Source organism: Schistocerca gregaria, chromosome 3 (assembly GCF_023897955.1).
Source record: "Schistocerca gregaria isolate iqSchGreg1 chromosome 3, iqSchGreg1.2, whole genome shotgun sequence".
In the NCBI taxonomy this organism is placed as follows: Eukaryota; Metazoa; Arthropoda; class Insecta; order Orthoptera; family Acrididae; genus Schistocerca; species Schistocerca gregaria.
Window position 1 is genome coordinate 716,440,540 of NC_064922.1, and position 18,312 is coordinate 716,458,851.

General features: G+C 43.5%; 1 non-coding gene across 1 annotated transcript; it reads left to right on the forward strand.

Annotated features, from left to right (window-relative positions):
* The first annotated feature begins 9,389 nt into the window (after window positions 1–9,389).
* On the forward strand, window positions 9,390–9,464 carry Trnal-caa (transfer RNA leucine (anticodon CAA)). The gene has a single exon. It is a non-coding gene; the product is annotated as a tRNA-Leu (tRNA).
* The last annotated feature ends 8,848 nt before the right edge of the window (window positions 9,465–18,312 follow it).

Sequence of the window (18,312 nt, forward strand, 5' to 3'; positions counted from 1 at the left end):
ATACACTGTTCGGTTTACACTCTTAGGTGGTGGAATGTTATTGCTTTCGATGAATGTCTGGTAGGCTACTCCATCAGTGTGGGGAGTGGGGGACTGGGGGTGGTGGTGGTGACCTTCACATATAATAATATCATGGCCTTGTGCAATTGTCTGGGTTTGATGATGTCAGCACATTTCTGCCTAGAAATGGCAGTGATCCTCTATTGGCATCTGTGCTCCAGTAGCCTAATTAGAAAGTTACTGCAAAAAGAAAGAGATCGGCATTAAATGTTCAAGTAAATCTAAAGCCATGCTGACCAACAGAAGAAACGTTCATGTAATTCCAAAGTAAATTTTTTTTCGACCAGTCTGATGTAAAATTCTTTGACATTTGGGTTTAAGTGTAATCAGGAAATAGAAGAAAATCATCTATCTAGTCGATCAGTGACCGTATTTACAACGAAATTGAAGATTATACGAAGTTGGAGGAAATACTTAAAAATGCACGAATGTGCGAATGGAAGATATCGGAGATAATTGATCACGCAATGTACAAATCAACTGAAATTGCTTGAAAGAGAAAAGGTATTTGATCCAGCTTCTAACATCAAGTAACACACAGAAGTTACTATATACACAGAGCAATATGGATAGGAAGGAATGTATGGCCAAAAGAACGAGACAGGATCTTGTGAATGTATTGTTCAGGTGTGGGCTGTAGACCCATTTTATCGAGATCCATTCATCTACGTTGATTGAGGAATTAGCACTTCAAATAGGACGCTGGATCCATTAAATTCATTGTTTGTTCAGTGTATGACATCTCTGATGAATGAGAAAGCACAGAAATAATTGACGTTTCTCATGCACTGGTGAAGGCAGGACCATTCGAATGAAAAGACCTATTGGAATACAGTGTCGCCGGCCGTAGTGGCCGAGCGGTTCTACGCGCTTCAGTCTGGAACCGCGCGACCGCTACGGTGGCAGGTTCGAATCTTGCCTCGGGCAGGGATGTGTGTGATGTGCTTAAGTTAGTTAGGTTTAAGTAGTTCTAAGTTCTAGGGGACTGATGACCTCAGCAGGAAAGTCCCGTAGTGCTCAGAGCCATTTCAACCATTTTGAATACAGTCTCACGGAAATTATGAAGGTGGGTACTTCCTACAGACCTGCAATTTCTGTAATTTAGTTCCTGTTTTCTGTATCATGTAACCAGTATTCTCTTATCAACTATTTCTTGTAGTACATGACCATTTATGGGCCCGGTTTCGGTTCCCGACTGGGTCGGAGACTTTCTCCGCTCAGGGTGTGGGTGTTGTGTTGTCTTCATCATCATTTCATCCCCATCCACTGCGCAGGTCGCCCAATGTGGCGTCGAATGTAAAAGACCTGCACCAAGGCGGCCGGATCTGCGCCGCAAGGTACCTCCCGGCCAATGACGCCAAACGCTCATCTTTCATTTTTCTTTCTATCCATTTGTTTTTTCTTCTGTTTCTTTCCTTTATTGTTTCCCCAAAGTCCGTCGTATCTAAGAAGTGTTTCAAGTAGTCTAAATCAGGGCTGAGCAAAGGCCCTTTTGCCGACATGGGCGGCTACTCTGTTCGCGGGCGCTGGCAGTTAACGGTTCCCCCTCCACCTCTTTGCAAACACCACCGTTTTTTGCTGACGCACTCTGGACGACGGGCCTGTTTATTTCGTGTAGTTGGTGTTGTCGATATCGAAGTCTCTTTGGCGTTCACCTAGGACAAAATTCGAGGAAAACGGATGAGGAATTATGGTCCTCATAACGAAAATCGTTGTACTCCCAGAGCTTCAGTATACAATGGGAAGATGACAACTAGCTCATTGATACACATATCGGCCCTAAATGTCTGTTTCACAGTGAAATAAATACACCGTGAAGCATCATTCTCATATCCCTCAAAAGAAATGTGTGTCCAATTTAAATATTGAGGAAAGCAAGTTGAAACTTCTCCAGCTGGAACAGGAAAGAGAGAATGAAGAAAGTTCACACAGATGTATTTCATTTCTTGAAAACGTTACTGTTATTATTTAGAAAGGATTATGTGGTATTGCGGCGGATTTTACTTTTCCTTGTAACGTATCTACAGGAGGAGAACCCTGTCATCCACAGTGATTGCGCAATGAAAGTCAAGCATCACATACCTCTTAAAGTAAGCAAAACAGTGCGTCCTTGCAGCGACGGTGAATTTGTTAAGGAGTAATCTGTTGCTGCCACAACAATATGATGTCCTGAGGCTGCTCCGGTTTTGGAAACAGTTCCTCTTTCACGGAGTACAGTTTGCAGACCTATCGAAGAAACGGCGCACGAAGTGGAAACGCAACGAAACGATAAAGCGAAACATTGTTTTTTTTTCTTTCTCTTTGGCTTTGGATGAAAGCATAGATGATACTGATGTTGCAAAGATTGTTGTATTTATAAGAGGTGTTGACGCTGAGTTCAACTTATTGGGCGAACTCCTTGTTTAAGTGCCAGTACAAGACAGAACTACTACCGAAGACATATTTTCTTGCTTATTGCATTATTGACAAAATGACCATTGTTGCGAAAAACTTTCGTTGACAGCAATAAATGGAGCCATTGCAATGATTGGTTAAGAGACTGATGTTGTTGCTTCAGTAAGGTACAAGATGAAAAGAGAACTTTAGATTTGTAATTAATATTATTATACACACATTCAGTTAATAAATATTTAATAAAAAAGGATGTGTTCTTTCCTTATTACTTTATATCTGTGTTTATTTGTGACCAGGAAATTTGGTATTTTATTCTCTTTTTCGAGATCCCTGTACCGTCCTCGCCCCCTCCGCCCTGCCCCATTCTCTGTTGAACTGAACGACAGAATTTGGAACGTTTAGTATTGCTTGTACTTACTGTCAAATTATGCATTGTGTGATTTGCAGCGCTGATGTACTCAGTACGACATAACGCAGTGACTTGATTATTTTATTTTTTTCTGTGTTGATGTATCGTGCCTCTCTCGAAATACAGATGGCCAACGCTTTCCTAAAGTCTGCTGGTGTCATCCGAACCTGTGGACCAGTTGTACGTTTTTCGAACGAAGCTGGAATAATGCGCTCACTGTCAGAAGGAAGTGGAACATGAAATATGAGGTGGTCGTACAGGGAAATAAATTAAAAGTAGATTTCATTCACAAACAAACATAGAAAAACAATTTGCTTTTCTTCACTAGAGAATTGTTATAAGTTAACTATTTTATTTCTTCATTCGATAGCATAGCTTTTTAACACAAGACTTGTCTTTAAGGATATTTCGTTAACAGCAACAGATGGAGCGCCTGCTGTGATTGGTCAATTACTATGCAGGCATTATGTTCTGTCGTAAGTATTCACTGTGTTGTCGTTTTGCAATAATTACGACAATGCAAAGAAGACGAAACTGACTACAAACTCGAGTGTCAGTTGTGGCCTTATTCTCTATCGTTCATACCGCTTGGTGCAGTAGGTTAGCCTTGGTAGTGATGTCACTTTGGGTTCTTTATCCGAAGTTCCTATTCATTAAGCACCAGAGACCTGTTACCGATTGGTCCCCCTGCCAATTTTTCGACAATTGTACCGAGTTTTTTTGGATTTCGGTATGGCCCTCTCGTCCGGTTCGGTGTGGTTTATTTTTACGTGCCTATTACGCACGTGGAAGCGCTACGGAACGACGAGAGCGACGCGCAAGGCAGGCCGTTGCCCGTAGAGTCTGCGAATATCGCCCCCGATTCCACGTCCTCAACTTCGCAGATGGCCTGGTTACACCACTAGCCAGACGCCCCACAACAGCTGCGGAGCCACGGTCGTACCACTCTCCAGTCGAACCTATCTTCACATGTGGAAGCGGTTCAGCAAGAGTATTGCACTGATCAGCACCATTCAGCAGACGGCAAGGTCCACCACGAAAACAGCGGTCGAAGAAACGGCTGTCCACAGAAAACGAGCATCGCAAATGAGGCGTCGAAGAAGTCTGTGGGAACGATCATGATTCGTTTCCACTGCCAGACCAGGACGACATCACATCCACAACGTCGGTGCTACAAACAGTGGAGAAGCCGCCACATCAAAGAAACGCAATGGATACAAGTATGCAACAGGACGAGGTCCCACCTGCAGATGAACGCCCGTCAACAGACAGAGCCCTCACCAATGCAATTAGGAGATTGGGCACAAGAATTGTAACAAACCGATGATATGCAGGAGGTCGACGTTCAGTCAATGGCTCCCACCGACAACGAGTCGGGAGGGAGCCTTGTCCACGGCGGTCAATGAGGCCGTGTCGTGTGGTCCCGGTCCAGAAGCACGCTCCTTCGACAGATCAGTAGATGCGTGACTTCCCAGCAGTGCACTACCGATGTCACGCGTCTACTGTATTGGTACAGTTAACACAGTAAAGATAAATATGCTGCGGGAAGCGGACGTCCACATAGTTTTCCTGCAGGAGGTACAAAATGATGCCCCAGTTGAATTTTATGGTTATGACATCCATCGTTTAACAGATTACGACGGTAGCGGTGGCAAAGCGTTATTGTTACGAGTAGGAACAGTGGCTGAAGATGTGGAATACTTACCATCGACCCGTGGTGTTGCCCTGACTCTAGGGGATGTCCGCTTGGTGAATGTTTACGCGCCCTCTCGCTCGACCAAGAGACACGATCGCAGAACCTTTTACACAGAGGAAGTGTCGGCGCTATTTCGAGGTCGTCAAGAGAATTATATTGTCGGCAGCGATTTCAACTGCGTTCTGCGGCCCGGGGACCAATGACCATACTTCGTTCCTTGCCCGGCGTTACAGACTCACTGCATGACACCTCGGAAGTGACGCACGGCGACTGCCGCGGATATGCGTACTTCACAGGCCAATCAGTTAGTCGACTAGACTGGGTGTATGTGTCACGTGGGCTACTCAAGGCGATGATTAACGCGGAGGTGTGGCCTAAGCCTTTACAGACCACCTTACATGTGCATCATCGCTCTGCCACTACAAAAGGCATGGCGCATTAGGGGCCCATGGAAGTTACCCACTTCCAGGATGAGAACTGTTTACGGGTGATTGAAGTTACTTGGCGACAATGTCAACGGCGTAAACGTTCGTAAGATTCAACGCTTAAATGGGGGTTCTGCTGCGTCAAACCGGCATAACGTTCACACGATGTGGCTGCATTGACAACGGGCGACTTCAGAATTTTATTTCACAGCCCTACATGTGTTGGCGAAACAACCACCGTCTCCCGACTGTCAGCAGGCTATCCAACGTATCAAAGCAGAAATGTTTCGCTTTACGGCAGTGAAGATGGAGCAGTTAAAGTACGTGCGAGGATGCTCGACGGATTACGCAACGAATGGCCGTCATTGCACTATACAGGGTGGTCCATTGATCGTGACCGGGCCAAAAATCTCACGAAACGAAAAAGCTGAAAGAACGAAACTTGTCTAGCTTGAAGGGCGAAACCAGATGGAGCTATGGTTGGCCAACTAGATGGCGCTGCCATAGGTCAGACGAATATCAACTGCGTTTTTTTTAAGTAGGAACCCCCATTATAACATATTGGTTTAGTACGTAAAGAAATATGAATGTTTTAGTCGCATCACTTTTTTAGTTTATGATGGATGGCACTGTAATAGTCACAAACATATGGCTCACAATTTTAGACAAACAGTTGGTAACAGGTAGGTTTCTTAAATTAAAATACAGAACGTAGGTACGTTGAACATATTATTTCGGTTGTTCCAATGTGATACATGTACCTTTGTGAACTTATTATTTCTGAGAACGCATGCTATTACAGCGTGATTACGTGTAAATACCACATTAATGCAATAAATGCTCAAAATGATGTCCGTCAACTTCAGTTCATTTGGCAATACGTGTAACAACATTCCTCTCAACAGCGAGTAGTTCGCCTTCGTAGTGTTCGCACATGTACTGACAATGCGCTGACGCATGTTGTCAGGCGTTGTCGGTGGATCACAAAAGCAAATATCCTCCAACATTCTCCACAGAAAGAAATCCAGCGACGTCAGGTCCGGTGAACGTGCGGGCCATGGTATGGTGCTTCGACGACCAATCCACCTGTCATGAAATATGCTATTCAATACCGCTTCAACCGCATGCGAGCTATGTGCCGGATATCCATTATGTTGGAAGTACATCGCCATTCTGTCATGCAGTGAAACATCTTGTAGTAAGATCGGTAGAATATTACATAGGAAATCAGCATACATTGCACCACTTAGACTGCCATCGATAAAATGGGAGCCAATTATCCTTCCTCCCATAATGCCGCACCATATATTAACCCGCCAAGGTCGCTGATGTTCCACTTATCGCAGCCTTCGTGGATTTTCCGTTACCCAATAGTGCATATTACGTCGGTTTTCGTTACTGCTGTTGGTGAATGACGCTTCGTCGCTAAATATAACGCGTGCAAGAAAGCTGTCATCGTCCCGTAATTTCTCTTGTGCCCAGTGGCAGAACTGCACACGACGTTCAAAGTCGTCGTCATGCAATTCCTGGTGCATAGAAATATGGTATGGGTACAATGAATGTTGATGTAGCATTCTCAACACCGACGTTTTTGAGAATCCCGATTTTCGCGCAATTTGTCTGCTACTGATGTGCGGATTAGCCCGAACAGCAGCTAAAACACTTACTTGGGCATCATCATTTGTTGCAGGTCGTGGTTGACGTTTCACATGTGGCTGAACACTTCCTGTTTCCTTAAATAACGTAACTATCCGGCGAACGCTAGGGACACTTGGATGATGTCATCCGGGATACCAAGCAGCATACACTGCACACGCCCGTTGGGCATTTTAATCACAATAGCCATACATCAACACGATATCGACTTTTTCCGCAATTGGTAAACGGTCCATTTTAACACGGGTTATGTATTACGAAGCAAATACCGTCCGCACTGGCGGAATGTTTGTGACTATTGCAGCGCCGTCTAACACAAAGCGAGAAAAGTGGTCCAACTAAAATATTTGTATTTCTTTACGTACTACATGAATATGTAATAAAAAATGGGAGTTCCTATTTTTAAAAAAGCGCAGTTGATATCCGTTTCACCTATGGCTGCACCATCTAGCTGGCCAACCATAGCGCCATCTGGTTTCCCCCTTCAAGCTAGACCAGTTTCGTTGTTTGTAGTTTTTTCGTTTGATGCTTATTTCGTGAGATATTTGGCCCGGTCACTATCAATGGCCCACACAGAGAGAAATGGCCGTTGGATTGTGGGCCACGTTACAGGAAGATATTGCACGTTCTTTTGCTCATCACTACCACAGATTCTATTTGGAGGGCCAGCTGGACACATAAGGACCGGCAGACGTGATTCTCGAAATGCCAGCGGAGGAGCATCCCACTGAAGTGGACGGCCTTACAGCTGAAATCACCATGGATTATCTAGACGCTGGCTTTAAGAGTGGTGCGTTAAACAAATCCCCTGGACCAGGAGGGCTCCCTCTTGAGTTCTACCGTAACTTTGCACCTCTGATGGGACCGACGTGGGTACAGACAGATGTACAATGAACTCTTAAGACCTATCTTACATATCCCTACCGAGTTCACAGAGGGTATCATGACACCCATTCCAAAATCAAGTGGTGGTCGTAGACCACAAGATGTAAGGTGTCAGGCAAATCCAACACCTTACATGAAAACCCTGACATGATAAGCAAATCCAGTAGTATGTCACATAGCTCCGAATAAATCGTGACATTAAATTAACCAAAGTAATACGAGTAACGAGTGAGCAAATGGAATACCACAGACTAACACAAGAATGCCTAAATGCATGTCATACTTTCCCACCGTGAGGCAGACGCAGTTCCGAGGGGAGAAACGAGGACAGAAGCCGAGAGCAGACCCGTGTTAAGCTAGAAGGCCCTACGATAAGGGATGGACACCCACGTCTCCAGCTAACCACTAGGGCTCACCACCCGCACGTTTTAGCGTGAGGCTTTTTCGCGTCTCAGGTACGTCAAGGACCACCCCCAGCCCATGTTAAAAGCTAGAGCCCTCCAGAAAAACAGTATAGATCTTACGATAACACAAAAAGGGCCACTACGACCTGCAAGTTTTAGCGTGAGACTTTTTCGTGTCTCAGGTACGTCAAGGACCACCCCCCCCCCCCCCCCCCTTGTTAAAAGATAGAGCCCTCGAGAAGAACAGTATAGATCTTACGATAACGCTAAAAGGACCACACTAGCTGCAGGTTTTAGCGTGAGACTTTTTAGCGTCTCTGTTACGTTGCAAACTTTAAAAACATTGCCCCTCCACGAAAAGTATAACGTTTCTCATTGGATAGACAGAATTTTTGTAGGCGGAGCCTAAGGTTAACATTGAGACCCTGATTGGTCAGATGAAAACATAGCCAGATAGTTTTTTTAAACTAACTTCGGTAAATTGTAGTAAGGAGAAGTTAGGAAAGAGTGAGTTCCGAGACGGCGAGCTGGATGGCTGCTGCGTCGGCCGCTGTCGCTCTGACGCTGCCTAAACACCGTGTAAGTAGGCTGTTCAGGTTTTTTTTATTGGTAACGCCGCCGCCACGTAGCGCTCTGTATAAAAATCACTGGCTGTGCCGTGTGCAATCTGTGGCTGGTTTGCATTGTTGTCTGCCATTGTAGTGTTGGGCAGCGGCAGCTGGATGCTAATAGCGCGTAGCGTTGCGCAGTTGGAGGTGAGCCGCCAGCAGTGGTGGACGTGGGGAGAGAGATGGCGGAGTTTTGATATTTGTAAGAATTGGTGTCATGAACTGATATATATATATATATACATATTATGACTATTAAGGTAAAATACATTGTTTGTTCTCTATTAAAATCTTTCATTTGCTAACGGTGGCTATCGGTAGTTAGTGCCTTCAGTAGTTTGAATCTTTTAGTTTGCTGGCAGTAGCGGCGCTCGCTGTATTGCAGTAGTTCGAGTAACGAAGATTTTTGTGAGGTAAGTGATTTGTGAAACATATAGGTTAATTCCAGAATGAGATTTTCACTCTGCAGCGGAGTGTGCGCTGATATGAAACTTCCTGGCAGATTAAAACTGTGTGCCCAACCGAGACTCGAACTCGGGACCTTCGCCTTTCGCGGGCAAGTGCTCTACCAACTGAGCTACCGAAGCACGACTCACGTCCGGTACTCACAGCTTTACTTCTGCCAGTATCCGTCTCCTACCTTTCAAACTTTCATATCAGAGCACACTCCGCTGCAGAGTGAAAATCTCATTCTGGAAACATCCCCCAGGCTGTGGCTAAGCCATGTCTCCGCAGTATCCTTTCTTTCAGGAGTGCTAGTTCTGCAAGGTTCGCAGAAGAGCTTCTGTAAAGTTTGGAAGGTAGGAGACGGATACTGGCAGAAGTAAAGCTGTGAGTACCGGACGTGAGTCGTGCTTCGGTAGCTCAGTTGGTAGAGCACTTGCCCGCAAAAGGCAAAGGTCCCGAGTTCGAGTCTCGGTCGGGCACACAGTTTTAATCTGCCAGGAAGTTTCATATAGGTTAATGTTAGTCAGGGCCTTTCTCTTGTAGGGATTATTGAAAGTCAGATTGTGTTGCGCTAAAAACTATTTTTGTGTCAGTTTAAGCACAGTCATGCACAATTTTCGAAGGGGACGTTTCATATGTCGACCCTTAGCCGAGGATACCTCACTGGAATCTTCTGATTTTTATCATCTCTGTCAGTACTTGCACAGTGATTATTAGTGTCTAGTTGTGTAGAAAATTCCGAACTGTTGTCTAACAGAAGGTAAAGCCGATTAATTTCCTCGTCATGGTTTGAGAGCCAATCTTCAAATTTCAAGGCTATTGACTTACCTTCTTTCTCTAAACTTATTTCAGCATCGTGAAAGTTTATTCATTCAAAAAGTCTACTCCCAGTATAATTTCCGTCGACAATAATGGAACAATAAGAAAGTTCATAGGGAAGCTATGGCTTTGACAAAAGAATTCTAAGTTGGTTTGTTGACGTACATTTACACTTTTTCCAATGACTGCCCCTTGTAATTTAATCTTGCGTAACGGAAGCGTGGGGCAATCGTTCGATTTGTTGCATTTGCTAAATGCTGTTTCACTAATTACTGAAATGGGACTGCCTGAGTCAAGTACTGCCGTAAATTTTACGTCATTTACAGTAATGTGAATCACAGGATATGCAATGTTGTTATGTTTTACGTCGTGTTCCTGGAGTAAGATGTCCCTAATGTCTTCCATTTTTACGTAATTACTAGCTACGGCAGCTGAGTCGTCAGTTTCATGCGTACGTTTTGTGGCTGCCAGCGGTATGAGTCATTGCCTATTGTGTCTTTGTTGGCGCGCGTCGTTATTGGGATTTGGAGACCTAACTTCTACAAATTCACCTTGTCGAGAGGGCCCTGCTCTGTTTGAATCCCGCCAGTTCTGCTGCAATTCAGGTCTGTCGTTATGATCATATCGTCTGTCGTCATGTCGGTAGATTCCATAGTTTCTTTCTTGTCGGTCACGTGGTGAAGAATTTCTCCCTGAATCGTAACTGCGCGCTGGACCGTTGCGTCTTTAGTTATCCTGTCTCCCTTGATAATAATTATTTTGGTTTCCATATTGTCTGTTTCTCTGATTGTCTCTGTGATAGTCATTACTACAGAAATGCGATCCTTCTCTGTAACTATTATTACTCCGCCAGTGGTTGTCATATGGGTGGTGTCTGTTTTGGTCACGATTTGCGTTGTAAGAATAGACTTGTCGTGTCCAGTTATTGTTTCTATCGTCACGGAATTGTGACGGATGTGAACTGTAGTGATTGTTTTCCTGTTTTCGCATCCCGCGACTGTCTGTGTCAATTTCTAATTCTTGTAAGAGACCCTGAAAAGCTTCAATGTCGTCTTTGCAACGCCCTGCCAAAATAATATTCCTTAAATGTTCAGGCAATTTCATTATGCAAATGCGGATGAGTTCTGAAGGGCTATATGGGTTTGAAAGATATTGGTTCTTATGCAACATGTCTTCAAAATATTTGACAAGACTGGAAAATTCAGATTGTTCAAAGTGTTTCATCATCATTATGCTATGTTTTACTCGGTCTTGTGTAGCTTGACACCAATATTCTGAGAGGAAAGCATGATAAAATTCTCCTTCACTGTGACAATCGTGAATGACCGATCGTATTCTTACAGCTGGTTCATTCTCCAAGTAGCCACACATAAATTCTAATCTGTGTTCTAATGACCAGTTGGGAGGAAAACAATGAGAGAATTGATGAAGCCACGCTTGTGGATGAATGTTGTTGCCAGAATTCTTCAATGTTTTGAATTTACGTGTAGTAATGAACAGCTTATAGTCAAAATCATCGTATCGGCGAGTCGCATGTCGGTCATTGTTACGTCGTTTCGGCGGTTCCATCTCAAAATTCGGTGTACCTTGCCAATTTCTTTCATAATTTCCGAAGTGCCCTGTGTTATTATTTTGTGGCTGTTCCGTATTTCTATGTCCCTCTTCCCGTATTGGAGCGCGAGTGTCCTCTGAAATACGTAATTGTTGTATTACCTGTGTCAGCTGATCTTGTACTTCCCGGATTTCTCTTTGGTGTTGCGTACTAATTTGATTCAGACTTTGTTTGAATTTCCTAATTTGTTCGCACTCTTCTATGTCATTAAAGACTACCGGTTTTGTGTCATTCAGATTATCATCTACCTTCGTAGATAAATTAGTGAACTGATCCGAAAGTTCGACTACTTTCTCCGATAGTGAACACATTTCCTCAGTGTGTTTTTCTGAACCAAGTTTCAGAGTGTCCATTTGTGTTGAAATCGAATCTACTGTGTCCATTAAGTTTTCCTGAGTTCTTGCAAGTTGCGTAACCGAATCGGTGGATGCAACTGAGTCCATTTTAGCTTGCAAGGTGTCGTGATTTTCACGAACAACAGTTTGCAATTCTTTTATGGCTGCTTCGTGATTCTGTAATGCGTTTTCATGCCGCGAAAAAATAGGTTGAAAATGCTCACAAATTTGTGTTTTTACGTCATTACAGCTTTTTTGACATTTCGATTCAATGTTATGTAACCCAGTAGTTAAATCTTCATGTGTTTGTTGAAGTGTGGTGTCTAACTTCTGAAGATTTTGTTCCATTGTGTCTAACTTTTGAAGCTTTTGCTGTGTTTGTCTCTGATTTTGTTCCATTGTGTCTAACTTTTGAAGATTATGTTCCATTGTGTCCAACTGTTGCTGTGTTTGTCTCTGATTTTGTTCCACTGTGTCTAACTTTTGAAGCTTTTGCTGTGTTTGTCTCTGATTTTGTTCCATTGTGTCTAACTTTTGAAGCTTTTGTCCCATTTGTTGCATTAATTGTAATAACAGTGCACTGGTGTCTGAAACATGTTCCTTAGTGCTATTCGGCAATGTATTTGAACCGGCAATATTCGCAGTTTGAAAAACAGAAAATGTGTCTTGACTTATTTGAGAAACCGGTGAGGACGCAAAACCTGAATCTACAGTATTTGCAAGAATGTGTCCTGTCATTTCGGACTTCTGAGGGGAGCGGTTGCCAACCGATCGATCGATAATGCTTCCCTGTTCACTAATTGTTTCACTGTCTAAACCATTGTTTGCAGCCCGCTCCATTTCCCTATGTACAATTACCAAATTACTACTTTGAACATTAGTTAATTCATTACACGGTGGCGCTAACACACTGCTTTCATCTTCACTGTCATTTCTCAGTTTACTTTGGAGCCTAGTATTACGTTTTTCACACGCCATTATTGCCACAATATTTCACACGACAACACAGAAAAGCACAATTTGAAGAGCAAAAATAAGAGAACACATTAACGTAGCACTGAAAATAATATCTAGTTAATTGCAAGCGCAGATGCGAAATACTTGCTGCAAATCTACATGCATACCACAACTGTTTTACTGTACAACAGTGAAAATCTGCAACTACAAAGGAATTTCTCTCTATGATTACGCGCTAGCAATAAACAAAGGCTACACTAACTACACAAACTACAAGAAAAAAATCAGAAGATTCCAGGTTCGAATCCTGGCAGGGTCTTCATATGAAACGTCCCCTTTGAAAAATTATACAAGGCTGTGCTTCAACTGACACACAATAGTTTTTAGCGCAACGCAATCTGACTTTCAATAATCCCTACAAGAGAATGGCCCTGACTAACATTAACCTATGTGTTTCACAAATCACTTACCTCACAAAAATCTTCGTTACTCGAACTACTGCAATACAGCGAGCGCCACTACTGCCAGCTAACTAAAAGATTCAAACTACGGAAGTCACTAACTACTGATAGGCACAGTTAGCAAATGAAAGATTTTAATAGAGAACAAACAATGTATTTACCTTAATAGTCATAATATATATAGCAGTTCAGGACATCCATTCTTACAAATTACAAAACTCCGCCATCTCTCTCGCCACATCCACCACTTCTGGCGGCTCACCTCCAACTGCGCAACGCTACGCGCTGTTAGCATCCAGCTGCCGCTGCCCAACACTACATTGGCAGACAACAATGCAAACCAGCCACAGACTGCACAGGGCACAGCCAGTGATTTTTATACAGAGCGCTACGTGGCGGCGGCGTTACCAATAAAAAAAAACCTAAACAGCCTACTTACAACCGACAAGGTAATGAACGCACGCGATGCCGCATTTTTGAGCGCATAAGGCTTCACTCAGAACTGCAGAAGACTCATCTGTTACACCCCCTTTTTGCGTAACACTAGTGTCGATCGTTAATTAAAACTCATGCCACTTGAAGTAAAGATCTGAAACGCGATGATTTTTCTGTTTTATAGTTATTGATAAGCCACATCAGCCACTGTAATTTACGACAGGTTAGATAAGTAATTAAAGATAATTGAGGGTCACTGTAGACCATTTTGATAGTTTTCTCTTTTGTGAAACTTAATTTAAACCTAGATTATAGATGTGATATGGCATAGGTCATCCTTCGATCGATTGTAGAACTTGGAACCCATTTAGGGAATATTCGTTCACATTTTTGTTGAACGCAGTTGGTTTTTACCATCCTGCATTAAAACATTTCCTTTTATCAATAGTGCAGTTTATAAACGATGTTTTGTGAGTAGAATAAAATTTCCAGTGGTAAACTTAACTGCTTTTTCGACGTTATTTTACCAGCTAACTAAAAATAGGAAAGCCTTGAACCGTTTCCACTACATTTAGTTAGTATTAAGATTCTTTTACAAGGAGTGCAGTGGAACTGACGCTGAGATCATTGAGTATTTGGTTATATCATCGCTAGTCTCACTGAACTCTTCTGAATTCTACATGTCATGTGTCGTCTGGCGTCTCCTTACCAGCAACAGGTCCCAGGTTCAAACTAGTTAATTCCCTAAAAACACGCTCAGAGCGTCGTTGCGCAAAAGTGGTAGGGAGACACGATATAGAACAATCAGACACCACCATGAATGTTTAGAAAGACTACCGGCCTCTGACATTACTGAATGGCGACTACAAAATCTTTGCACGTATCCTCCGTGCTCGCTTTGAAGCAGCGATAAAGGACAACATACATTTAGATCCAACGTGTCTAGGTGGGAAGCGCAATATATCCACAGCGCTAGGGGCATACAGGGATGTCATATTACTGATGTCCTCATGTCGATTACGAGGAGCCCTCGAGGCAGTGAATATCGATAACGTTTTCGACCGAGTGAACGATGTGTTCCTACAAGGGGTCATGGAACGGATGGGAATCCCCCTCCTGTTTGTGGATACTGTCATGAGGTTGATTAATGGTGCGAACTCAAGAGTCTTGGTGAACGGTGTTAGCTCAGAGCCTTTCACGATGCTGCGCTCAGTGCAGCAAGGTGGCCCCCTATCGGCCATCTTATTGGCAGTCGCTCTTGAACCTGCACCACACGGCCTCCGACGACGACCTGAAGGCGTCCAACTACGGACCACATCTTTCCAATGCCGCGCAAACGCCGACGGCGTCGTTCTTTTGGTCAAGTCAGGAGATGAAATCCAGGCGGCGCTGGAATGGCTTCAGCAGTATGGAGCGGTGGCGGGTAGGGTCATGAATCTACGAAAGACCCGATGTATGGAAGTGGGCAGAGGGCTGCCACCAAGGACAATAGTGCCCGTCACCAAGGGCCCCACTCTCAAGTATTTGGCAGTGGTATTCCATGGAAATATACGACGCACAGTGGCGGATAATTATCGAATGCTACTGCGACAGATTCGCACATTTATACGCCAACATGCACTGCGTGCCATAGATATGTTCCAGCGTACACATTATGTCAACGTCTATTTGGCACCGAAAATAAATCACTTGGCACACATATTGCCGTGGCCCACGATGATCTCATCACGACTACAGTCGGCCTACGAACATTTCGTAAGTGCTGACCTTCACATCAAAGTTCGCTATGATACCTCGACGCTGCCACCGAGAGGAGGAGGCATCGGACTCGTAAACGTGAAGAACAGAGAGTGTGCGCTATTTTTCAGTACGATGCAACGTCATTGTGGAAACGTGCACGTCTCCTCAATGGGCGCTGTGATCAACGAAGTGGCCCCCCCATTCACTATGTCCACCAGCCAATGTACGCCACATCACGGCGCCGCTCGCACACCATCGGGACATCTTCGTCGATTACAGTAACGTTCAGGTTATCTTGCTGGTGACTAGGCTGCACAGAAAGAAAGACATATATCGAAGTTTCTTTCAGCAACAATCTCGCGAACAGAAGTATCCGACGATACTGTGGCAGAGCCGCGAGGGGTAGCCGCGTGGCCTCTGGGGCGCCTTGCTACGGTTCGCGCTGCTGTCAACGTCAGAGGGGCATGGGTGTGTGTGATGTCCTTAGCGTAAGTTGGTTTAAGTTAGATTAAGTAGTGTGTAAGCCTAGGGACCCTATAGGAACTTACCACAAATTTCCCACAGAGGCAGGAAATGTGGAAAGCGGTGGTACGTGCGTTGTGGTATGTAGTGGTGAACGGCAAATTACCGAACCGTGAACGACTGCACTCTATTCAACTGGTTGACACTCCGATATGCTCCCACTGTGCGGTCGTCGATTCCGACGAGCACCGTTTGGTTTGTTTCACGTCAAACGACTGTTGGCTTCTAACGAGGAAAATGCTGGCTCTTTTACTGCGTACGGCGCACACGGCGATCAAAGCTGACGACCTGCTGTACCCGGACAAAGTATACTTTCCCACCGCCAGGATAAACGCCGTAAACTGGATAAAGGGGACGGCGACGTATTATTTTTGTCGCACCCATGACAACAACGTCATACACTTCTGGTAAATGCTGCAAAAGCAACATGATATCTTGCGGCGACACGTGAAATACAGAACATTTTTTTCCAATTGCTTGGGTTCGTTATTCACGGACACTCCGGCTAGTTCGGGTGTTCCAGGTATGAGAAATGAAATGAGGAGATAGCTCAACGTTCAGGAACTAACGTTCAAGCCTGATGTATTCACGGTACTACATCTAGTATTTTAAGTATGGAGCAGGAAGCCGACCTGGATATACGCCAACATGGACGTTTCAGGATCCCGTTTCCTTTTCCGTCTTCTTCTAGTTAACTCTTTAAATCTAGACGACGTTCGGAGCCGTTTTTAAGTTTCGGTGTGTTGAACGGTAGTTTCTGTATGTTGTGCTTAGCACCTATGAAAGAGAATAAAAATCAATAGACACAAAAAACACCTCAAATAAATATAAAAATTTATGGATAATAAAAATAATTACGAAATCGCTTTCATGCTTTGGACCACATCTGCAGAAAAGGGAGGGTGGAGACATGGTGGCCAGGCCTCGGGTTGTCACCCCTGCCCGCCCTGCTTCCGCCTGTCCATGACCTGATCCCCCCACAAAAAAAAGTTGGTAAAGTGACAAACTGATGTGGCGAAAACCGTAGGTTTGCGTAGCCCTGTGTACGAGAGTATTTTTTTTCCTCTTCGTGTTTGTAAACCGTTCTGAAACTTCTTAATCGTCAAAGTTAAGAATTTTTCTGAAATATTCGTTGTTATTTACAGGTAAGAGCGTGCTTTCTCAGTAACGAGTATCTTCGATTTCGTGATTTCCATATTTTGAAAGATATTTCGTGATTTCCATATTTTGAAAGATATTTCGTGATTTCCATATTATGAAAGTTGAAATTGCTTTTCGTGAAAAAAACTGACAGAGATATATATACTTTTTCGTCTGACAAATAGTTCACCATTCTTTTCTGAATACGTAGCGATTTCCGATTGTGTGGTCAGGCAGGAGTCCAAGAGCACAGCTTAAATTACTGCGAATGAAACTAGCAGCAATATCATTATACTCTAGTTTGTCACAGGTATTTATCTGCGATCGAATCCTTAACAACAGTAGACAGAGATGAAAGATTCTAGCCACAACTACCATATATGAAACATTTTGATTCACCAGATGCATGTTATAAACTACAACGAACTTCTATAGCTGAACTCGCCACACGCTCTTGAAAAGCCGTTTTTTATGCCGGTTTTTATGGACCAAATCGTTGATGAGTCATATAGGGAAGTACGCTACTTTATCGTTTGTATCTCTAGGAGCGAGTTACAACCACATTCTATGCATCTTCTTAATCTTTGCCACTCTCTTAAACAATTTTTCGGATTCGTGGAGATGTGTTCCGTCTATCCAACTAACTGAAGGTAGTTTGTTTATTGCCATACGCGTTTCGCTTCTTTTATCTGTGAGTCGTCTTCACAAACAAAAGAAGCGAAACACGTACGGCAGTCTTCAGGAAAAAAAGAAGCGAAATGCGTGTGGCAGTAAACAAACTGCCTTCGATTAGTTGTATGGACGGAACATCCTCCATGAATTTCGAAGTAACTAAGGAACGCCGGAAAACAGAAAAAATGAATTTTTCTGGTGTTTCAGTACATATATTTGCACAATGTGGTACTACACTCCATTTGTAACTCATACTCCAAATTGTAAAATCCAAACCAAAATCTTAGCACGTTGCACGACGAACGTCTATGTGTTATACCTTACTGGAATGGTGGAAATGTCTGCTTTTACGTGTTTATGAAAATTAAATTTTAGTTGAAAAGGGGGCGTCATACGCGTTAATATTTAAGAGTAGGTGCGTGTTTTCGACCATTTTTTTGGCGAGTGTCAAATTTGAGGAGTCATAGAAGTCAGACCAAATTAGAAGAAAAATTTCCTTTTCGCAGTTTAAAGATGCAGCCATAGTCTTCCAGACCAATTGTCATTGCTTTCCAATAAGCAGTTTTGTCCTATTCGCGTGATGGTGATACATATTAACAAGACGAAAAGTGTAAATGCAAGCTCTGTTATTGCCT